Raw genomic sequence first — 25,404 nt, forward strand, 5'->3', positions numbered from 1 at the left:
ATTTCCTGGTAGGAGAGCAATAAATCAGCTTCAATATGCAGCTTCTCTCCTCTTGGTACATTTGCTTCAATTTTGCATCCATTTACAATTTCAGGTAAATCACCGGCACTGCAGTCAGCCTCAAATAGCAGGTAGAATTGCGACCACCCTCACATATGKGTTCATTATGTCCTAATTGATAATTCAAATATTGYAAATGTTTGATGGAAGGACATATATTCTGTGCATGTGCTTTCATKTGTAACATATTCTATACACTGTGTAGTTTTTTTCTTTAAAATGTGTTTTYCAATCAAATTTATTAGTATAGAACATTTCAGCAAYAAGGCAGTTCTGAGTGCTTTTACATCATGAAGACATAAAAACACCATAAACATCACATAGTCAACAGTTGTGAAAACCAGTAACAGTCTTTAACCGTATAAGACCTAAGTTTCAAAAGTTTTCAAATGTTGGTTGGAAAGTGCAACGTCTCCCCTTTTAGAAACCATTGGAATTTTTCAGATAGTGATAAGTGTGGTGGAATTACGGTAATGAAGATTTGGCTGGATCGTCACYGCTAYGTTCGGTATGGAAGGGTTAAATGGGAACTAGACTAGTCTGAAGGCCTTCCTTAAAAAGGCCCAACTTCTTTCAGCTTACATTTCATCCATCCTTTAGCAGTTCTCTCTTTCCCCTATTGTATTTGACTCGACTCCCCATATTGACTTCCTGTGTGAGAGGTTCATAACCGCATTCCCATTATTCTGTAGCAGGAGCCTTTGTACCAAGAGCTCGGAGAGAAAAGCTTCAACCTTCTCGCTGTGTCTGAGATTGGTGAATCCTGCTGAGGTTTAGCTTCCAGCTGTTAGAGAGTCGACTGTGAGCCATTTACGCCGCTCTTCCCCTCATACACATTAGTTCATTACCACTCTGGACGGACAAAAACCTTCAAATTCTCAATATTCATAACAAACACAGAAGGGCACTGCTTTTCGAAAAGTAATACAATTTATATGGAACTAATTAAATTGCCTCTTCATGAACTGTTTAATTTACGTTGGAAATAATAGGAAAAGTTAACATTACAAGCATAGGGAATAAGTTATTTTATCCCTTTGAGGATACAGTGGATAATTTATTTCTTTGCACACTGGGAGTCTGTGCTTTTATAGCTTGATCTGACGTAACTTGACAGAATCACTAGCTGCTCCCACTGTGGGGGTMCCTACTTTTTTTTCCAGTTCGAGGGGATGGCTTTTCCAAAATTCTGCAGCTGAACTTGAGCAAGAAGTCAATTTCATTGCACCAGTTYGTTCGTGATAATATGAGCTGAGTGGTTCTGAGGCCTGGCTCACCCAATCCTACCTCCGAGGGCTTTTGGGAGGAACTTGCCGCATGTTCGCCAGTGAACAAGCGGTGATTTTTGCTGTGTTGGCTGTCGGATTGCTACATTTCTTGATACCAGTGCATCGGGAACCGACGCCAGGGGCCATTTCTTGGATATGTCAAGGGCACTGACAGAACAGCAACAGTTTTCCAACTGAAGAAGGCTCGGCTCGGTACATTTTGAGCTAAAAGCTGCTTGGATACAAAACATTCACTCGAGAGAAGTCTTCAGTCTGTAGAAGCACTAGGTCATCATTCAATGTGAACATCATTCCACATGTGTGTTGAGCCGACACACTTTTGGTCCAATGAAATTGTTTTCCATTTACCTATAATTGAATTGGTTAACCAAGTAGTTCATGCGCAGACGTGGCTACGTACCACAAAAATTTATTTCATATGGTAGAAGATTCCATGTCATTTGTTTATTAATCAGTTAGTTTGTTGCCTTTTATTTTAATAATACCGCAGGGGCACTCGTTGGTTCTGCGTGTTTCATTTTTGGCTGGGAAATTCTGATGTGGATATTCTGTGACAAACTACAAGAAGCAAAAAAAAAATCAAACAACCATGTTGTAAGGAATTTCTTGACAGACGTTGAGCCTTTCTATATGAAACTAATGAATTTGTCTCCTGTGAGGTCTATTTGTACTTTGGTTGAGAACTTAAAGTAAAACATTTTTAACCTCGTTTACCACCATTTTATTTTTGTCAAAGTTTGATTTGAATACAATGATTTTTGTAATTTAAACCTACTGTCACTGGCAACTAGGTAACATCCCGAATGCTACATTAAAGTTTTTGCAATGAAGTAAGCAGATGTGGACGAAGTTGACCTTTTCCAGATCTACATAGCTAAGCCACTGAGTTGTTTTGGTTAGGTTTGAGCCCTTAACTGATAATTGTAGCAATGAGCTAACAAAGTCAGAACAATGATCGATATTTACTCCGTTTTTGGTCAATTAATAGTACAGATACGCAAGATATCGGCATTTACAAACTGTACTGTCGAATGTTTGCTATTCATATATTGTACTGATTCATATGTTGCTTATTGACTATAGCAGCAATGTTAGTATTTAATATTGACATTGACCCAAATTTTGATATTGGTGGATTGTATACATCTACCTGAGATTTCAAGGTTCATTACAAATGTACAGGAGATTCCAAAACCAGAGGCAGTTTGGCGAACAAAAGCTTTAGCTCCAATGATCTGCTAGCTTCAAACATGGTCTATATGTCAAGTCTCTGCTGGATGTTTACTTGATTTTGGAAAAAAGACTTTTAAATTCTGTAAAGTTTAAAATTATTTTCTAAGATTATTGAAATGTGTTGTTTTGAAGTATTTAGGGTTAGAAACTTTCTCTCTATTATTCATAATTCTTTTTTTTTTTTTAGAAATTTTATCTCAACTATTTCATATTGCAGTTTCTCTAGCTGCCTTCTACATTTTACATCTGACATAACACAAGACACGACATGTTTGCACACGTATCATACAGTTATGAGCTGCAGCAACATAAAAACAGGAGTGCTGTGGTGTGTTTCACCAGAACCACGTGGACGGACATCTGTCCTGTTGAATTTCGCAGCAGAAGCAGTTCATTTCCATTAACTCCACGCCTCGGGGCTTTAGTGTCTGTAACAAACGACCCGATGTGTCACGCAGTGGTCAGGCCGCCGAGCTCCCAGGTAACCATGGTGCACATAAAATTAGCATCCTGTTTGTAGCATAAACAAAGTCATATTTCATCACTGTGCTTGATCAGCTTAAGCTTATTTAAGATACTTCGACTGGTAAAAACTGGACCAATTTGTAACAGAAGACATTGTTTGTATTGTTCAAAATCGATCTGTGATCAGTGAGACCATTTATACACAGTTATATTCAGTATATTAAAATATGCATTTGAAAAAAGCTACTGCATCAGATGAAAAATACCTTCTGAATATAAAAACTTTAAGTAGGAATTAAACATACGTTGATTACATCCACATTTCTGTATGAAAACAATCTGACATAATATTCTAATCTTTACTGCTGTTTGTTCATTGGCTTTGAGCAGAAAATGATAACTATTGGAAATAAAGGGTTGAAACATCGGCATGTGTTGAATTAATCTATATGTGTTTGACTTAGAGAATTGAGCTACTGAAGTAAATGAACTTTATAATAACAACGTAATGTTGAATATTGCTCCATATGAATGCTGATTTTCTTATCTTTGAAATCCAGTTTTTGATTTTTTTCACAAAAAGAATAAAATGTAGGTGCCATCCACACTCTGTTTTATCCTTTCTCTTTAGTTGAGAATAATTCTTTGGTCCAATTCTGATGACTTAAATGTATTTTACATTTCTTTAAAGCAGAAGTAGATCTTTTGTCAAGCTACAATCTGAACGCCAGCTTCGGTATCATCCAAGAGAATCAATGATGGGGGGGTGAGGGGGGAACCTCAGGAAAATTTGCATATCAATCATTTTGGCATAGGTTTAACACAATCTTTCCCCCCTCCATCGGGGTTAAAAAGATAAAAAATTGAGAGAGGACTCTTTTTTATATTAAATTTAACCTATGAGAATTCTTTTATCTTTTAAGATTGCACTGAAAGTTAGTAGCAACACTACCAAATGTCAAAGAAAGGGGAAAAAAAGAAGATTCAAAGGAAAGATGGTGAATTACCATTTGAAATATGCATCTCTGACAGAGAAGTAAAGACCAGAGGCAAACCGTGTTTAAAAGTTAGTGGAAGGATGGCTGAGATAGTCTGGAGAAGTACGCTATCGTGCCATTGCTCTTTTTTTTTTCTTCGTTTTTTTTGTCTTCACACCAGCTGTTGATGAAGGCAGAGAGCAGCTTTGATCAGAGAGAGTAGGTGGAATGAGACTGACAGTACAGATGTGGACCTGAAGGCGACGCCGGCTTCCTGCATTATTTATCTCTTATAAAAGAATTTTAATTCGTCGGGGTGTGAAAACACGAACATTTCCGGAGCTCTGCTTTTAATAGCTGCAACACATCAGACTAAAGAGTTCAATTAAGACAATAAAATTCAGGACAAAAACTTTTTTTTGACACAATAATGATGTCGAAGTAATTTATTGAAAGACCGAAGCAGACTCCCGGGCGCTGCAGCCATATGTAGCGTTCCTCAGCGAGCCGTTTAAGGTTGGGAAAAGTCCCACTGACAGAAATACAAACTTCAAATGTCAGCATTTGCTCAAAGCGCCAGGGGAAGAAAATTCAAATGGCACAGCTGATGCACCTGCAACTGAAGCTGTTTGTTGTTTCACTAATCCATCAGCAGCAACCCAGACAACGCAGGTGCTCCTGCAGCTACAGGTCTGGAGATTACTGCTGGAGCTGGAGGCCTGGAGTTCACTTAGAAAAAATGGTGAAAGTGCTAAAATATACTTTTCAGAAGTGTTTTTTTTATTTCCCAGACATTTTTAGTAACGTCTGGGAAAGTAGACGTTTTTAGTAACGTCTACTAAAAGCGTCTGTTTTTAGTAGACGTTACTAAAACAGACGTTTTTAGTAACGTCTGTTCCTAAAAAGTAACAAATAGGATTTTTGTTTTGCTTTTGTATTGAATTTGTTAGCTGTGCAAAACACTAATGTCCAGGTTCAACTAGTCAATGTGTTGCATGTTTTATGTTTGGGAAATTGGAAAAGTCTTTTTGTGCACTTTGTAGTGATAACATTTACTGAGGCCACAACAAAACCAGGAACAAATCTCCCAGGAGGGCTTTGAGTTATTTTCAAATTCTGAAAGTGTGGATTCTGAGGTTTCTACTGATGTCAAACGCATAGAAATATATTTTTTTTTTTAAATGAGGGAGATGTGGACATTTGAATGTTGGCACTCTGTAAACAAAATTAGGGAGAAAATGGGCTTCAAAGTTTCAAAAGAATTGTCCCTGAACCTAATCAGTGTGTGAATAGCTAAAGCCCGGCACATTAAACAGCTGTGGTTTGGTTTACATGAAAAATTAATCATTTTTCTCTGTCTACAGCCTGACCATTGCTTTCCTAACCTATTTTGCTCGATTCAAATCTCGCTTCACTATCAGTCTGGATTTTCTCCCATTCACTTAGATTCCGCCCGTAGAATTTCAACCAGGCCAATAAGCACACAGAAGGAGAAGTTGTGAATCACCGTAGTGTTTTAGAATTGTAGTCTGCCTGTAGTTTTAGCAATGGCAGCGGAGGAAGTGAACATAGCCGTTCAGCCCATGTTGGCCAACGCTTCCAAATATTGAGTTAACATTAACAGCTGCCTGGTTCGGCTCTGAACTTCTCTCATTGCAGAGGGGGATGGTTGTTTACAGCACAGGCAAGCTTCATAGCAACAAACATTCCATACATCACAGGACAATCTTAGACCCTCTGTACAAAACAAAGTTGACCAAGTTCATTTTCTCTCCTCATCTCCACTACATCCATTCTGTTTATCTGTCTAGCGTAGCCTGTTAGCCTCTCTGTCTGACTTTAGTACACACACACATACAGGAATCTCTGTACATGGAGGGCATCCTGTGTGTGTGTCTGCTGTGAAACTACAGGAAGACTTTGTGTCGTGGAAACTTTTGTTGCTTTTTTTCTTGAACGACTGGTCGTACCAGTGTGGCTTCAAATTTTTTCTGATGCACCATTAAGAAATTAGGTTGCATTTAAAGRCTTGTGCTGTGTTGTTTTTGTAAGGCAATGACTAATAAAGAACATAAAGACAATAGAGGTGTCTTATTTTCAACTATTTACAGATATAGGAATAAAACATTAAAGTTGTTTTTCCCTACTACTACATGGCTCCTAAACCACCTGTTGGTTTTCTTACAATTAAGACACTAGAAATACTGTAAGTAAAAAGTAAAATTGTCATATTGTCTGTTACATCATGATACAAATAAATTCTGTAGAATTAAAATGTTTATTTTATTCCTAGCATTGCTATCAAATGATTGAAGTTTTCAACTTATGTAAATTAATTAATTTTGTTTGAGCAATATTTTTTAGCTGTTGAATCTAATCACTCTTACCATAACTAATGCTATTATTATTATTATTTTTAAACTTTCTATTTAGATGTTCATTTATTTATTGCTTTTTACATTTATATCGTAATGCAAGAAGATGACTATGTACGCCTTCGTACGAATTCAATATGATGTTCTGGGGTAGCCAGGATTTTATAAAAGTGGGGCCATGGCCCCTCCTGAGCCCCCTATTGGCTGTGCCACTGTGCTTCTTTGGAAAATAAAACATCATTTAAGAACAACATTTAAGAAATCCTGAAAGATACTTTAAGCCTGGTAAAATAATAACTTGTTTTTCTTCTCTATCTAACATGCTTTCAACCAAAAGGAAAAGACAACCTTTCTGCTTGCATCTATCAGAACGAAAACTACAAAATCCTGTAAATATGAAGACACCGTTCCATCACTTACTCCTTTGTCATCGTCCCTTAAACAGATATCCTGAATTCTTGAGGTCTGTCCCACTCTGCTCTGACCTTGAACTGTAATTAGTTTAACTCGCCACTTGTCTTTATGCAACACTTTATATGGGGCACAGAGTGGAAAGTGTTGGAGATGGTGTGAAGACATTGGTCCTCTAGGACCACAAAGCTGGGAAAACAAGGATAGAAGTCTGAAAAAACCTCTGAGAAAACAGACTGTTAGCTGCTACCTTGGAGAGAGGTGTGACGCTTTGGGGAATAAAGAGTGTGGAGTGGAAAAACTGGAGGGTGGGGACGGACGGAGGGCTCTTGAGAGACCTAGTGAACAAATGAGACGGTGAAAGAAACATCCATGCGCAGGATTGATAGAAAAAAAAAAGAAAAGATGACAACTTACTGCCTGGCTACTCTTCGCCATCACAATGAGCGTTGGTCCCACTTCTCCGAGAGCCAATTATCTCCTCCTGCATGACTTACTGAGATCATTTAGGCTCGGTGGCGAGCGCGTCATACACGAACACTGAGCAGGAGCGTGCGCTGGGAGCTTTACATGCTTTAGGTAGGCGAGTGCGTGGATTTGATTTTATGACGGTGCTGCCATGAGAGGTGACACGTTTCAATCTGTAGTCTCGGTGTGCTGCTGCGCTCGTGTTTGTTTCCTGGCTGATTGTTTCACTGACGAATGTCTGACTGGTCTCTCTAGCGTTCTCCCTATCTCATTCACACCCGCGCCTTGTTTTCCATTTGTTCTCCATCTTGTTTTGGCTTCCTTTCAGGTTTCTTTGTAGTCGTTTTTGCCTCTTTGTCTTTATAGACTTGATATTAGTTGCGTTTCCATTGACCACGTAGTTGCTCAGAATGGAATTTCGAAAATAATTTTGTTTGATGGAAACGCAACAATTTCGATAGAACTCCTGCTTTTTGATAATAAGTTTCTGCAATAGGTTGAGGTGGTTTTTCAGCTGTATTGAAATGACCTTATTTTCCGCACTATAAGGTGCACCTAAAAACCTTCAATTTCCTCAAAAGTCGACAGTGCACCTTRTAATCCGGTGCGCCTTATATATGGACTAATATTGAGCCAGCAAGTCTCGCAACTATGGTAAGCAGCACAACTTCATTTTCCCTTGTAGAATTAGAAGCGCACGGTGCATGCTTTGCTGAAGCGTGCCGTTTCATTTCCATTTGTGTGTTTGTGTAAAGACCCCAAAATGGCTCCTATTAAGAGACATGCTTACGACGCAGAGTTTAAACTCAAGGTGATCAGTCACACAGTAGAATACGGGAACAGAAAAGCAGTGAGAGAATTTAACAGTAACGTATCTATGGTGCGGAGTGGAGAAAACAAGATGACCTGCGCCAAGTAAAGAAGACTAAACAGAGTTTCTGAGGGAATAAAGCGACATGGCTACATTTGGAGGACAAACTCGAACAGTGGGTTGTTGAACAGAGAACAGCAAGTAGAAGTGTCAGTACAATCCCTATTTGAATGAAGGCAATAGCGCTATCACTGCCAGACAAGAGCAGCGGCACTGACTCGATTAGTGACGACTTTGACGAGACGGAGCCGGGCATGTTGGATGCCGTATTCGCCCAATTGTTTAATTCGGACACTGAAGAAGAACAATTTGAGGGATTTGTGGATRAGGAATAAATTAATAAAGTGAGCTTTACGTGTTTATTTTGTGTGTTTACAGCTGAACAAGGTTTGTCATATTGTGAATATGGACATTAACGTTTGAACAATGTTGAATTATTGATGTATTGTTATTGCTTTGTCCTATTTTGAGTGTTACTATATTGTAATTGCACTAACGTTTGATTTATAACAGTATCAGACAGTTTTTTACGTCTTTATTGAATCGAGGAAAAGTTCCCCTTCACTATGTGATATAAATGTTGCACTACATCTTATACCTTGCTGTTGTTAAAAGATAAACTGTGACACGAAAATACCATGTCACTGACTTTACTTCGGGGAAAATAAAAAAAACAGCTGTTTATTCATTTTGGGAGTGAACGGAGTTGTCAAAACGCTGGTTTGTGATCTATTAATAAAGTTTGACTGACATTCCCTTTAGCGCAGCTTCATCTAATGGATGCATAACGTAACTCCAGCCTCTACTGTAGCRTCTATTCTATGCGCCTCATAATGCGGTGCGCCTTATATGTGAAAAAAGTTTTAAAATAGGCCATTCATTGAAGGTACGCCTTATAGTGCGGAAAATACGGTAGTGTGTTTTGCAAAACTGCAATGGAAACACTTTTTTCGCATTACAGGAGTTATGTGATCAAAAACCAGATGTTACTATTAATGGTAAGACGAAGAAGACAACAGGAAGATCACAGTGCAGTATGTTTTTAACTGTGTTTCTTAAACACCACATTTTCAAAATTGTTTTTGCGACATTAGTGGAGCATCAACAAAGTTTTGTGCACCTTTGTAATTGAAATGCAACTACTGACTGCTGAGCTGACGTTCACAGCAAAAAATTATTAATTCAGTATGCATTCAGTAATGTAGAGTTGCATCATGAATAACATACCATAACATACTACAATTGCTGAGGACGGTTAGCTAATTATGGCTCATGGGTGGCTGACTAGCTGTCAGTGGGAAGCAACAGAACTAGCTAGCAATAGAAAGCTACACGGGAATAGCGGTTAGTGGGTAGCTTGCTAGCGATCAGTGGTTAGCTATGGTTGGCTAGCTAGCTAACCGTCAGTGGGCAGCAACAGAGGGGACAGCCCTGCCTTACTGCTGACTGTCCTTCTGGAACTTTCTCTGGCATTTCTTTGAAAAATCACTTTTATTTTCACAGGGATGTGTGGAGTGCCAGTCTGAAACCATATCTKACCAAGCCAGAACCGACCCATGCCAGTTTCTGACATCCGCTGCTGCGGCTAACAGTTAGCCTGCTGAGCTGGGCTGCACTTTGCTTTGTTGACCTCTTTCATGTTTCAGCTTCTCAGAAGCTCATGAGCTCATCACTCTAATGAATTTGCCTCCTAATTAATCCAGCCGTTAGCCTTTTTAGACTTTGCTGGAGGCACAAACACACAGTGGTGTCACTTTGTCATGTTTGTGTTTCCTTCCCACCGAGACATCTTCACGTCCTCACAGCTCTGCCCCGTCTCGCCCTTCCTCCCTGCTCCTGGCTCATTGTAAACACTGAGAACTTCATTTCACGTTGGAATGGAGCGCAGCCCCGAGACGGAGCAGAGGTTACTGTACAGGTAAACCTTCGCTGTCCCATTTCAGCGGCTTCAGCGATAGCGGCGAGTCTCCTCTCGCTGGCCCACTCGGCTCTTTTTCATACCTTTGTCTGTTCGTTGTGATTAACTGCCAGCCCTCGTGGCTCGGGTGATTTCTGCTTTGTGTCGAGAGCACGGCTGCAGACGGCGCTGTGTGAAGAGAAGAGGCGATGGAGCTGGGGGTGGGGGTTGGAGGATGGGATGGCTGCCGGGACTGGAGGGTCAGCTGATCAGCTCTGAGGTGAGGGAGATTTATGACCCCCCCCAGAACAAAGCTGTGTCTTTTGAGAGAACGGGAACCATAAATCAGGGAGAACTGGGTCAGATCGGGTCAGCGCTCATCTGCTCAGTGCTGATCTCTTTTCCTAAAGGTGTGGGGCATTTTTTTCCCACCTGACACTTTAAGTGACTTTTTTCAGCCTTTGCTGCTGGGTTTTGCTGACCTGATATCTCGATTGGTCACATTTTTTTTTCTTGCCAGTACAAAAATGTTCAGAAAAGTCTTTTGAATGTCACATGTTTTCGCGTCAAACCACAACACATGGTTTTCTGCTCCAGGCAATTTGTTTCAGCCCCCTGCTGGCAATTCTACAAAGAGACTGGTGACATCGTAATGTAGAGCTGTGTATCATCTATAATAGCTCATCTTATTTCCTGTAGTAACCCGAGTAGTGGGAACATATAGATATTGATATTGAATAAGAGGAGTCTCAGAATTGAACCTTGTGGTATCCTGTATGTGACTATAGAAGTTACACGCTGCAGCTTTAACATCAGTACAGTGTAAAGAAAATCTGTTGCCTATTTCTTTTAATTAACCAATAATATTTGGACAGCAAAAGTGCTTAATAAATTATACATTTTCTTTTCACAAAATTTGAAGCAGGTGTGGCTGAAATTATGCTACTTGAGGAGTCTCTTTTGAATCTGCATACAGTACTCCAGTTAATCAATAACCAGATTAGTAAATGATAATTTCAATAATCATTTCATCTCTGGATCTGATTGTTTCAGTCTGAAACCTGCATAGTACAGTATATTCTGAATTTTATTTTCCTTTTTGGTCTTTAAAATACCAAAATTTGCACATTTTTCTTTGTGATAAAATAATTTTTAAATACCAAATCAGATGTTATGACCAGTTACTGAGTACTTGAGTAACCGTTTTTAGCAAATTTATTTTTTACTATTACTTGATTCATTTCTTGGATGGATATTTTTTTCATTTACTTGAGTAAAAATATGTTGAAGTAGTACCACTTTGTATGAATTTCTTGATTTCTCTATAACTCCTTAAAAAAAACTGGTTATGCAACTTAATTTAATGAAGTTACAAGTAGTCAAACTAAGTTTAGCCATGTAAATATAACAAGTTTATTAAGCTGTTGTGTTAATCAAACATAAATAAAGTAAGCGTAATGAGCTGAATTTCATTTCATTAACTAATTTATCTAAGTTGGGGTTCCATTCTCTCTTTGCAGTGCATACGACTCCATGGTGGGCGCCCATTATTTTCACTTCTGTATTTCATTTGCCTGTGCAGAAAATCCTAGGAAGACACATTAAATGTTGTGGTTGTAATGTGATGAAATGTGATAAAGTTCAAGGGGTCTGAATACTTTTCCTAGTTTCTGTAAATCACAGATTTTCTGTCACGTCAATCACGTCTGCCAGCGAATGAATGTTTTGTGTTTAAAAAGGCCATTAGCTGCTGTAAGTGAGTCACCAGTAATCCTCCCATTATCTCCGGCTATGTTCACACTGTTGGCCTTTAGTCTCTGCTCGTCTTAATCGCCCTAATTATATCATATTTGTCTTTATGAGAGGCTGATGAAAATGAAACGGCRGCGTTCTCGTTCTGGCAGCCACTTGTAACCGATTACACGCGACGCATTACGCTCCCCGATCTGTTTGATTCCGGTCGCTGGTTCGACTAGTCGTGTGATTTGTCTTCCTCAGGGCAGCTGGAGCCAAAAGTGAAAAATTGATTTTTCAGCTGAAGGATTAGCATCGGAGTTATTGCTATAGGCATGCATTACATTACAGTGATTCACGCTGCCTCTGTGCGTCAAAGCGGGCCGAGGAAGCTCTTCATTATCAGATGCATAGGGCTGATTTTATAGGAAAGGGAACCCGCGTGGAGTCGACTAGTCTTTAGTGTGGAAGCAGTGGGCGCCGGGTAACTCGATGCCGCCTTTGTGGAAGTTCAGTCAACTTGAGTAAAGGAGATAAATAATCTTCACCAGGAAGGATGGACCTTAATTTATTTATGTCTGTGTTGTTGTTGCACAAAGGGAGGGGGAAATCAAACGTATGCAAATTCATTTCTGTGGAATGGAAATGACTCGCCAAACATCACAAGGCGCTCGGCGCGGCAGCCGGGAGTTGCTCTCACGATCGAATTTTCCCCCGTTTTACTTTGAGCAGGTGTGTTTCCGTCTCCGGGCCTCCGTTGTGCCGAAGCCTTGGAGGGGTTTACCGTGTTTCTGCCTGCGTCAGAAACCCTTCGTCGAGCTCCGAACGGCGTCTGGAGCTCTTTACCTCTGAAGCGCTAAACTGCTAGAAAAAAAGGCAGCGGTGACCTTTGTGAGCTCAAAGTTGTCATTTACTTACCTTGTGAAAACGGTTTGGAAGGCGAGCTGAGCTGACTCTGGAGTGTTTTTGTGACTTTTTTTTCCACACACACGCCTTACTGCAAGTCATTATTGCTGAGGTTTTGGCATTTTTACTGTCAGTGTTGCTTTAATGAGTAACACAAATGGCATAATCAGATCCCAAGGGGCAGCTATTAGCCTGCGACTGCTTTATTACTGCAGTCTGGTTTTACTATTGACATTAGTTTGGTCTCAGGACTTCACTGCAAAACTGTGATGATGCCCATTAAAATCCCCCCCACAGCAGTTTAGCATAGCATTGTAATTATATGGTACAGTGCAGTGCTGCAGTCTTTATGCTCCTTTTACCCATAAAGGTGGAAATAATTAAAATAAAACTGCAGTAGGACGTGGAGAACACTTGGAACTGTCTAATTTGTCTGTTCTTACTGAAGGATCACACTGTGGCTCGCAGTTGAATACTTTAAAAATCAAAGTTTTTGTCAGACAGTTTCTGTCAGATGTGTGTCTGAATCTCATTATTTTCATCTCTTTTTTGAACATTGGAACAGTAATAATGAGTGTAACTTTATGCATGTAGTACTATACATGCATTACGGCTGTTAGCGGTGCACCAATCTTTAAAAAACCTGACCTGCCCGTTCTGATTTTGGCCGATACCGATTTTTTGTTGTTGTTGGAAAAGTTGCTAAATATAACAATATTGGGGCGAATGTTTACCTCAAGTTGCCTACTGATCTGCATGTTATTGTGTGAAGGTTTGGATATTCGTCAAAACATTTGGGTGAATGCGACTCTAGAAAATGACTAGAAAAAGACCCTAATCATCACCACAGTGGACAGCTGTCTAAAATGATTTTCTTGTGTTTCTTGTGGACATTTATGTAATAAATGGACATAGACCACTGAAGTGGAAACTAGTGCATCATAAAATACACTATCAACTACTGGCCATCCACTGCAAGTGCAAGAACATTTTTAAATCCAATATGACAGAAGTTTAGGATTATCCAGTCCCTCCATCTGCTGTAGAGGACTCTTGCAGGTAAAAAAAATATTGTGACATTAAGTAACCCCCAAAGACTATTACCACTGATGTATTTTCCAATCTTAACAATTGTTTTGTTTTTTTACATAACATTTTTCCTGAAGGTGGAATTGCAGTTTCTAGCAAACAGAAAAAAAAACTTTCAAAGTGAAATTTATTTTAAGTCATATTTGATATATATGTAGCATTTTTATAACTGATGGTAACATAACTACTCGATTGTTCTATAAAATGATACTATGTGGTAAGAAAACACCTAATACTTTAAACTTTAAACTCATTTAAACTTTTTCTCCTTCCACAGATTCTCTGTCAGGTTCAGATCTGACTGATCCAAATTTTTCTTCCAGTCAGGGTTTTGAATCATTTTGAGCTCAACTATATAAACATTTCTGTTATAAATCACGAAAGTTGCATGTTTATCATAAGCGTATGGCATTCGAGTGGCAAGATTTTAATTCAGCTCAGACTAAAACCTTCGGAGATCAGACCGATATAACCGGCTTCATCTGAAGATTTGCCAGTCTGTCGTCTGTCACGGGGACAGCTTGAAGAACATTCACTGAGAGATTCCCTGTTTAATTGTGTTTCTTTTTTTTTTTTCTTTCCTGTTACTGGAAACTCCCAGAACTCCACTCGGCGCTATTAGCAAGTTTGTCTCCGTAGAGCCTGCTGTGCTTTGGAGAGATAAGTTTCATTGCGCTTTGAATTCCGCACCCGTCGTGCATCTGCTCTGTGGATTTAACTCTCAGACACCATCAGGCATTATAATTTCTCCCCAGACAGCCTTGAGTGAGCAGTAATGTCGCGTGCCGTGAATTCATCGCTTTGTGTCGGTTGGGAGATAAATCAATGTGCCGTACAGAAGAAGGATTTCAACACTGTAGCGTTAGGCGGAACTGACAAAACTTGTCTTTTTTTTTATTTTATTGACTGTAGGCACTTTTTGACTCAACGCGGTGAACGACTGAAGTTACTTTAATCATAATTTATCCTTAGCTCAAGGTACCTGTCATAATGGTTTAAGTGAGACCCAGCAGCAGGTGGACTCGGAGGCATAAGTGGCTTTCATGAAGAAATAAATATGAAACTTAAAGGCACGTATGATGAAAATCAGGGCTAGACATGGGTAGGTAGGCAGCAGAAAGAAAACAGGAGGAAAGGGAAGGAAATGGAAGAGTCCTGCAGTGAGTGAAAACGTGGATTTTAAATATTGAGGGAGAGGTGGAAAGAAATGTGAAGAGCTAATCAGAGGTGAGTAGTGGCAGCAAAGGCCAGGTGAAAACAGCGTGGAAGGGAAGCAAAATGGCAGGCAAAGAGACGAGGCAAAACAACATGGGAAATGGGAAAAAAACTTCAATAAACTGTAAACAAAGGAACACACATCTAAGGCAACTCAATCTTCAGGTGTATTCACACCTGATAGTCTGGTAGACTCGGTTCCACTGGGGGCCAAAGTTGCAACATTTGTTACATTTTCAGCTGCGGTTCACTTTCACACTGCACTGTCAAACGAACCAAACCCTTTGATAAACCTGCTCCCCTCTTCACCTCTGGTGGCGCTGCAACAAGAACCACTGCAGGAAACGACATGAAAATCTCTGAAGAAGACACTGAGCTCAACTTCCCGCCTTATGAAACGTAAACAAAAATGAAGTGGTGTGAGATTTTAAGGGTTGTAGGATTTCTCTCGTCTTTGACATTTCTCCTACATGCACCATTGTTTTGGTTGTATTTACCCAGAATGCCCTGCGCTATAGTCTGCTTCTGACTTTTGGTGCAGTCTCTGGCCCGCTTGCATCCACATGTGCATTCAAACTGTGCCAGAGTTCACTTAATGCAGAGCTGGGTTTTTAGTTCGAGTTCGCTTTTCTGGTCCGCATCAAAGTTAGCTTACATATTCACACCTCCCCAAACCAATCAGACTGTCTAGGAAAGCAAACTGGAGTTAAATCAAGGCATACTAAACAGGTCTGGTGTGAACGCGTCCTAAGTGAACAAATAAAAAAGCAGAAAATGACGAAGAACAATAAACTTAAACCAGGCCTGAGCACATAATTGAGAAATGATCCAAACCAGAAGCACAGATGACACTAAAGTTCCAAACACATACAGATCTTGACACTGGCACATTAAAAAGTTGAGAATTATGCACCAGACTGAGCTTTAACAACTCATTTACGATCAAGAATAAAAGGAAAAAAAAATCCATTAGAGCCTCATTTCATTCCAGAGGATCATTGAACAAACGTACCTATCAGATTTCATCACCTCTGACTTTCACTGATAAAGTAAGAACAAGTAAAGATACGGATTATTAATATGTTACTCCGATCACACTGAGATTCTGAACAACTGGCAGACATGATCTACATCATTAGTTTGAATTCCCACAAATGAAATATAAAAAAATACAGTCAAAGCAATGCTCCGGGTGCCATTTGAGCTTCCAGCTCTGCTAACGAAAAGCACTCTTTCAGGAAATTTGAAATGTAAACCTCATCTAGATGGGTATTACTGAGATCTCACACACTGGTCTTAACAATGCGACATCCCTGATTGACTCAGACTCTTCTCCACGAGCCGACGTGCTCTCAAGAAGTTCCCGTCGCTGCCAGCCTCGACTTCCTGCAGAGGTTAATGGAACACATCCCGATAAATTAGCAAAGTGCGACGGATAGATCAGTCGTGTAAATACGGCCGTTCTCTCTCGGCGCCGGCCTGGCTCCCGTCCAGCACAAATGCCACTCTCTTCTTTCGGTTTGCCAAATTGGATTTCCTCCGTCGCACCGCAAACCTCGCCTGCCTAATCACTGCAGGGAAATAAAGCGACGGCCAAAACAGGAGCTTAACGCCGTGAAACTTGAGGAAACAAATGGAAACAGACAAATGCTGAGCAAACGATGAAAGCATCTTCCTCTTGTTTGACTGTTAGGATGTTGTAAGCTCTTCGAATTGGACTCTCATTAGAGGGATGATAAGATAAAACGTGAGTTTATTGGGGTGTCTAAAATCCCCTCTGTTGTTGTTTGTGCAATTTTTGTGAAGAAAAGAACTTTTTATAAAATGTAATTGTGACGGATAAATTGACACCTCCACATGTATACAGTCACAAGCTGCACTTTGTTTGACCATTTCGAAAATAACATTCGTTTAATGGAAACACACCAATTTCGGACAAACTCTGTTTTTTTGATAAAATGTCTTGCATTAGGATGTGATTGATTTTTGTTGTTTTTTTGGCCAAATTGAAACTAGTTTATTGTGCAAAGCTGCAATAGAAACACTTTTTAAGCATCACGCAATCAACAACAGGATGTTGCCACGGGCACAAACCACCAAGATGAAGACAGGAAGTAGTCAGAGGATGAGGGCATGGCATGTTTTTTAATGACTCATCGCGTCAACAAACTTCACCATTTTAATTGTGCTTCTTACTTAATGGAAACGCTGCAATTGCAGAGTTGCTTTTTGACATTAGTGGAATATTGACAAAGTTTTGCTCACGTTTGCAATGGAAACCCAGTTGCTGTCAATTTGTTTATAAATCACATTGAAAATTACTCTAGTTGGACCACTCTGAGCTCGTCTATCCAAAAAAAAAAAAATTGAAATGTTACAAAACACCCACGCCTCACTTTCCATCATTTGAAAAATCACCAGCATAAATCTGAATTTGTACCAACGGTTTTTGTGCCTGGTTTCTAATTTTTTGGCAATTCGTTGAAACGTGGAAGGAAAACATGAGGAATCACAATACTGCTAACCAGAAGAATTGAAAATACAGTCTCACCTTTATTTAACATTTAATATCCTTACGTTGTGAAATAAATTAGAGCAATATGTCTGAAGGAGCGTGTTGTGAATACCAAATATCAGAGAGCTTAGGGAGATAATGTAATTTAACACGTCCGTGGAACTTAAGCAGGCACATAGCCGTACAATCTGCTACATCCGTAATTTAGTCATCCTGTGCCCTCTGTGTCTTTGACAAAGTCAAAGCGGGTAACAGGCTCTTTTGCCATCTTTAGCAGGAGCAGTACATGATATCACACAGTTAACCAAGCTATTTTTTTTTTTGAGTGAATGGGAGAAAAATGCAACAGTTTTGGCTCGTGCATCAGCTCGTTTATCATGTCGTTGCTTGTTCATTTAGAGCATCCTCTCAGGTTTCATATTACTAAGAGCGGAAGTTTTAATCAGGTTTTTTGCCGAATCACCCTAATTAATTAATGGTGCGATGTTATTGGCCTGCAGGCCTTCAGTGTCCAGTAATTAGGAGCTGAAAACAGGCTCGTCGAAACCAGCCAAAATTAGCATTTCGTTCACAGCGGAGAAACAAACGTCTCTCGGCCTGCCAAAGTCTGGTCTGGTGGCAAAGTGAAAACTTCCTGTTCTCCTGTGTAATCCTGGCTTTTCTCACTGCTTAGAGAAATACACAGTTATTGAGAGGCATGAATAAATACATTATTATACCAATTTTTTGCTCTGTGTAGTTCATACCTCCTTTGACTCTGTTTCTCCCTTCTGTCTGATATCAAATCTGACTCAACTTTTCCTACATTGTTTGTCTTCTTCTCTTGAAAAATCAGATGGTGTCCAAGTGTTCAGAGATAATAACCATAATATCATAACAGAGAGACTAAAACTGGCTTAGAAATCTTGCCTTTTGTACTAGGCTTTAATATTGACGTACCACAACTAATTATTTCATTTGTTTATGTTTTTACTGTCAAGGTAGAAAAGCTGTTATTGAGAGGAGGGATGTAGGGCATCAGTTAAAGGTAAAGGTTTATGAACACTCACCTGCAACACAGTAGAAATCGGTCAGCATAGGATGGTCAGCTTTTTGTTCTGTAGAGGTGTGTTAATCTCTGTGGAGCCACGGTCTGCATTTCGGCCAGCAAATGAAGACAACAGGGTCACTCTGCAGATAACACCTGGAGCTGGAGCAAAAACATTCCCACGACACACACGCACGCACGCACGCGCGCACGCACGCACGCACACACACTTAAGCTGCATTCACACAGCAGCCAAATGCTACTTAAACCCAAGTTTTCCATATAATATAAATTTATGGTCTCGGCTGTTGTGTGGTTGTTTTTGTTCTTTTTTAGTTTTGTTTTTTCTGTTTCATTTTGGATATTTCAAATATTTTCCATTCCCAGTGTTCAGTATTCTTTACAAATTTTACATTTATTGGATTGATAGGGTAAACCTACAGTATTACGTCTTTACCAATTTTATGACCATTTTAAGATTTATCGTATCGTCTTAACGTTTATCGAGAAAAATTTATTATAGCAATTTTGATTTATCATTCTCGTGATACCTTTCAGTTAATGTTAAAAGAACTGACTGAAATGTTATTCACTACTTTCTGCTGCTCTTTCCCCGTAAGAGCCCACCGATATCTCAAAGTGACAATAACATTGTTTATCATATGGGGACAATTTATCATCCATCAAAAGTTATTGTGTTACTGCAGAGTGAGTCATACTGACTTCCTCAAGATGAACTTTAGTTTTCATATTTTCATATTTACGTAGACAAAATTCAGAACTGCACTGGAATATTCCGAGCGTGAGCCCACCAGTTTTTCTCGGATTCCTAACAACTCCGCTGGTAGGGAGACACGGCGTCCTCAGATGTATTTCCTGTTCCTAGGCTTCCTGCCGCCTTTGCATTTTGCTGGATTTACAGAAAAATGTATCATTGTGACACGCTGTGTTACAGCAGAATTAGTCATACTTAAACCATAATGCTAACTTCCTCAAGCCAGATTTCAGTTTTCAGATCTTTAGATTTCTGTGAGCCAAAGGCCCAGTTTGGCTTAAACTTTGAAATATTTTGAGCGATCCTGACAGATTTTGTCAGATCCGTATCAACTCCTTCGGTTTCCCAGCCGGGGACTTGCGTCTTCTTCGAATGCATATTCTCCTTGTGAGCTTTCCGCTGTCTTCATATTTTGCTGGATTTATCGTCCAGCAAAATTTGTTATTGTGACACTTCATGTTACTGCGGAGTTAGTCGTACTTCCATCGCAATACTAACTTCCCTGAACCAGATTTCAGATTTTTATTTGTCTGAGAACGAATGGTGAGACTGCACCTTTCCTTCACAGAAGAATGAATTTTCAAATAATCTGAGTTTTTATCAGGACCGTATCAACTCCGCCGGTCTCCCAGACAGGGAGACACACGGCTTCGTCTGATGCGTTTCCTGCTCCTGGGCTTCCCGCCGCTTTCGTACCCCCCTACCCTAACCACCATAGTTACAGCAGGAGCAGGAAGATCAGCAGCAGAATGAATGGGCAGCCGAGGAAGGCAGCAGCGAGGTGAACCAGAGAGATTAACTGGGAAATTGACACTGACAAATCTCATACATTAAGGCTTCCTGGGAGGCAGCTATCGGTGGAATAGGCAGCAGGTACCATATCCCATAAATGAGGCCGGGCTGCTGTAATAGTCTGCGCGCTGGAAAGCCCCAACCTTCCTGTGGTGGAAAGCACAAAATGATAAGGAAGCCAGGTGTGCCAGAGACTTTTTATTTGACTAATGTGTTTACAGCTAGAATAATGAATAGACTGAAGGAGATGAGAGTAATTAATTTGAGCTTTACCAGCTAAATAACAAAGCAAATACGGGCAAAACTGTTTCATTTCCCTTCGGACTTGATGCTTTCCCTCCCCTCCTCTCTCGCCTGCTTTAATGAGATAAAACCGGCCTCCTTTGAAAGGGAGACCCAGATACTGTTGTTAGTAGCCTTTTGATCTGCTCTCAGGGTGTTTGCTTACATATCGCAGTGTAATGAAGGACACAAACACCATTTGCATACGTGTCCACAGATGTTGATAATGGGGGGGGGGAAGGTAGATTTTTTTTTTTTTAAACTGTGAGTTTTTATCTTAACAAGGTGCAACAGTGGCTTTAATTTCAAGATGCTCACCATATTGAGCGTGCATCGTTTGGTGCTGCGAGCGAAGAAGCTGATTACGGAACACAAGCAGCTCTTTGGCCCCGGCAGCCGCACCGCTTCTTGTTGACTCAGTCTTATTCTCTGCGACTTAACCCTGCTCAAGAGGTTCATCGTGTGTTCCCTCTATCTTTATTCTTTATTTTTTTTTCTTTTCCCAGATGGTGAAGTTGTTTTCCTGGAAAGGTACTTGTGCCCTTGCTGTTGCTTAGCAACAAAGGGAGTCCATGAAAGTTGACGTCTTGGAAGATTCTCACCGCCTACCCAGAAACGGCGCTCTTCGGATGTTCGGGGGAAGTTTGAGCGTACGGCGCCGTTCGTGAGAAGTAAGCGACTTTTATGGTGATTTATGAAAATATTCGCACCTTTTGAACTTTCTCATGTTTAGTCGAGTTACAATTGCGAACTTTGAAATATTTTTATTTGTATTGTGAAATTGAAATCATTTTAAACAAATTTAAATACTCCAAGAAGCATCCGAAATGCCCACGAGATCGTATGGACGAGTGAAAAGCCGTAAGAAGTAGGGGTGGAACTTTATTGCATCGTATCGTTTATCGTGATACAAATTTTGATTCATTGATGTCATGATAAATTTAATGTTTAAAACCCCACAGAACTCTCTGTGTTGTTGAGATTGTTAGTCTTACTATTTTCTTTACTGTAAGTTCAATGAGAGTATCAATCAAAATCATTAAATTCGAAAATAAAAAATTAAGTGCAGATGACAGTTTTATAACAGTTCTTTATGTGGCTGGTGTCCTAAAGAAGCATGTAGCAAACAGGAATGTTTTTCAAGAGCAACATTTGTGTCTCTGGTTGCTGTCATTCATTTACATCATTTACATGAGGGCGACTGTGGCTGTGTGGGTGGAGTAGTCGTCTAGCAATCAGAAGATTGCAGGTTCAATTCCAGCTTCCTTCTACCACATGTCAATGTGCCCCTGGGCAAGGCACTTAACCCCAAGCTGTCTACCGAGCTGCGTATCGGTGTATAAATATGTGAGCGTTTGTGAGTGCGAATGGGTGAATGTGACTCTAGTGTAAAGCGCTTTGAGTGGTCAAAAATGATCGGATAAAGCGCTATATAAGTTCAGTCCATTTACCATTTTACCATCCAAACACTTGGCTAAAAAAGAATCAATAGTTCCACACATTTCAAACTTGTGTTTGTAGAAAAAAAGTAAGCCCAAGTATCAATTTTTTTTATTTCACAACCATTTCCTGTTGTTTGTTAATCAGTCCACCTCAGGTAAAGTCCCGATGAAATACAGTAAGGTTACGTGACAAAATGTGAAAAAGTGAAAAAAAGTTAAAGTAATGATACAAGAGTGTCAGTGGTCGTGTCTGTCTTTTTATTGAGCGAATGTATTTTATTTTATTAAATGTATTCAGCAGCAGCCCCTGCACCTCTGCGTAGAGTGATGATGAACTGCAGCATCTTGGCTGCAGCTGCTTTTCAGAGATCATTTTTCACTCAAAGTGGAGAATTCATCACACTTGGCCGTGTTAAATATTCATGGAGGCGTTGTGTTGTTAAAATAAGGCTCATTAGCGCTTCCAGCCTCTTTTCAAGTTCCGCCTATCTCTTGTCACTCTCAAAAGAGCAACAGAAACATGTTATTCGTCTCTCACACCCCATGCGCTCAAAGTGGGTCAGAACAGAACGTTAACTGTGCCTTTATGTCAGAGTCGGGCCAACTTCACCGCTGTTGCACTTTAACGTCTATGGAAGCGTTATGACTGTTGGTATTTTTAAAAGTGACTGAAATATTTTCTCGGTTTTTTTGTCTCTTAATGAAATACGAATTTTGTAAAAAAAAAATTAAAATACACTACTGATCGAAATTTTAAGACCATTTGAAAACCGTTAAGAATTTTTCTCCAGTTTCCTCCCTCAGTCCAAAAACACGACTGTCAGGTTAATTGGCCTCTTCAAATTCTCCCAAGGTGTGAGTGTGTGTGTGCATGGTTGCTTGTCCTGTGTGTCTCTGTGTTGCCCTGTGACAGACTGGTGACCTGTCCAGGGTGACCCCGCCTCTCACCCAGAACGTTAGCTGGAGATGGACACCGGCAACCTCCCGACCCCACTAAGGGACAAGGGTGTAGCGAAAATGGATGGATGGATGGATGGAAGAATTTTTCTCCTATTGGATCTTAAGAAGGTTACAAATAACAGCTTCAAAATGCAAAAATAACAAATGGGAGTGAGACAAAAAAAAAGAAGAAAAAGTTAGTCAGCGTTTTATTGTAAGCAAGCTTTAACCCTGGGATCCAGGCTATGGTTGTTTTTGGCCAGTTTTGATTCTACTTTTATATTTCTCAATAGAAACCATTAATATTGCCTCCCAGGGTTTTCTGTTTTTTCAGCACAACCTGATCTGTGTGAATTTGCATTTATGTTTCTTTTGGCTCTGCTGTTTTTGCATATTAGACCTTGAGTCACATTAAAACATAAAATCCGAATTGGAAATTTTTTAAAATATTTTTCACTTTGACAAATGGTTCTTATAATTTAGAATGCCAATGTGTACTGTAAATTTCTAAAAGTGATGTTAAACATTTGCAAGCAACACAGCTTTGAAAAATTAGCTGCTCCAAGTTCCGTTCCCGCTTCTCCTCGTGTTACTGTTACTTGTGCATCTTTCCTCTGTTTCCTAGCAACAAAACACAGCCCATAATTATTGGTTGAAGATGTGAGATTTCCAATAACAAAGTGAGATCTGCAAATGAGAGTTTGACAAACTCCACAGTGAACACTTGCTGCCGGTTATTGCAAACACACACGTCCAGGTTGGTTTGGTTTTTCTTACATTCTTAAAAAGAAAGCAATTGAAAACTCTTGTTTGTTAAAATTAGTTCGATGTCAGGGTGCACTGATAAATTGGCCCTATTTCCCTTAATTTTGGCATATTGATGATTGGCCCACACTTGCATAAGAAGCCGATCTCATCTGCTGCAAATGGTAACAACAGACACCCTGCTGTGGTAAACTTTGAGACTTTTCAAATGAAAAAAGTCGGTGGCAGACAAAATCGGAATTTCAATCAATGCACCTGTACTTTGATCATCTTAAACCTTTGCATTTGACAAGAAAAAAACAGAAGAAAGCTGTAAAGAGAACAAATACTCCTTCACAGCGCTGTGTGGGTGTGTGAAGTGAAGGGAGTTCTGTTCTGTGTGAAGTGAACAGCATATCTTTACTGGCAGAGTTAATATTTTACACACTTTCCCCAAACCTTTGATATTCATCTCAGCAGGACGTAGCTTCACCTTTACGCTTAGGCTGGGTTCGCCCATGGGCAACCGATTAACATCCATTTAATCAATGCTTTCATATTTCATGAGTGGGTCTATCAAACTTTAATGCCGTTCTGCTGCCGAGCGCTGGTTTTTCCATGCAGTCATGTCTGAATCGGTACTTTCAGCCGCACTTTTCTTGCTGGAATCTCTAGGTGGAAAATCGTAAAATGTATGCGACCTTCACATATGCACGCTCCAGAAGATCAGGGAGAAATCAGGACTTGTGAAGAGGTCATCCTTGGTAGTGCAAAAATAATTTCACAAGGCCAAAAATCCCAGTGAAAGCCCAGATGCTTGGTTTGCCCTCTCTACGGATTTGCCGTTCAGGTTCCATTGACCATATAATTGCATAAACTGGAATTACAGAAATAAATTAGCCTACCGGGAACATTCCAACTTCGGAAAAAAACCTTGGAAAGTGTTTTTTTTTTTTTAGGATAAGGTGTTTCACAAAACTTTTTTTCTTTTAAAGGTTTTTTTTTTAATTGGCTCTAGTGGCCTCCACATGACAGTTAATTGACTGGAAAGTTGGTAATGAGAGATGGGGAAAGACATGTGGCAAAGGTCACCAGGCCGGGAACCAAACCTGCGACGGCCGCGTCGAGGACCAGGGCCTCCACACATGGGCCGTGCCCAACCCCTGCACCACCACAGCAAACCCTGTGTTTCACAAAACTGAAATGGAGAAACTTTTTTTTTACATCACACGAGTCACGTGATCAACAACTGGACGTTACAACTGATGGAAAAGGCAAAGAAGTAAACAGGAAGTGGTAGGATGACGCCGCATCGTGTTTTTTAATGACTCATCGCAAGAACAAATTAATTCACGTGTGGTTTTTAATCGCATTTCTTTTTTAACGTAAACACCACGATTGCGAAATTGTGTTTTCTTGACATCAGCGGAATATTGACAAATATTTGCACACATTTGTCATGGAAACGCAGCTCGTCAGACGTACAGTTAGCCTGACAGAAACCAGAACCAGGCGACGAGATAGTCGACCAAACAGGAAGCAAGGAGAGCGGAAGAATAGTACGAAAACCCGATGTGAATTCATGTGTGTCAGAGAAGTTGGATGTGTTGAGAATAGAATGTGTTTGCCTTAGAGTTATTGGAAGCCATGTGTTTTTCCCTGTGACCTACAGCAGTATGGTTTGTCATGAAGTGTCTTGCCGATCCCTGGAGAGCTCCGGTGTGAATAGAAATGAATTTCAAAAAGGGTGACTGAATGTGACATTCACCTTGAAAAAATAAAAAAAAAATCACATGGCAGTGGTGATGCATTAGGCATTTTCAGCTTTGTTACATATGCTTCTGATCATTTTATTCCAGCTGCAGGTCAGTGTTGCATAGACGACGTTTTGCATGGGC

General features: G+C 40.0%; 1 protein-coding gene across 3 annotated transcripts in view; it reads left to right on the forward strand.

Annotated features, from left to right (window-relative positions):
• Positions 1 to 25,404, forward strand: part of mgat4c (mgat4 family member C) — a 138,043-nt gene that overhangs the window by 6,373 nt on the left and 106,266 nt on the right. For 2 of the 3 annotated variants that reach the window (XM_008410874.2, XM_017305368.1), the window contains exon 2: positions 20,888 to 21,052. The exons of the other annotated variant lie outside the window; for it this stretch is intronic. The gene's annotated coding sequence lies outside the window, so the exon portion shown is untranslated. The remainder of the gene's footprint in view (positions 1 to 20,887; positions 21,053 to 25,404) is intronic. 3 annotated transcript variants of the gene reach the window in all.

Source organism: Poecilia reticulata, linkage group LG6, assembly GCF_000633615.1.
Source record: "Poecilia reticulata strain Guanapo linkage group LG6, Guppy_female_1.0+MT, whole genome shotgun sequence".
Classification (NCBI taxonomy): domain Eukaryota; kingdom Metazoa; phylum Chordata; class Actinopteri; order Cyprinodontiformes; family Poeciliidae; genus Poecilia; species Poecilia reticulata.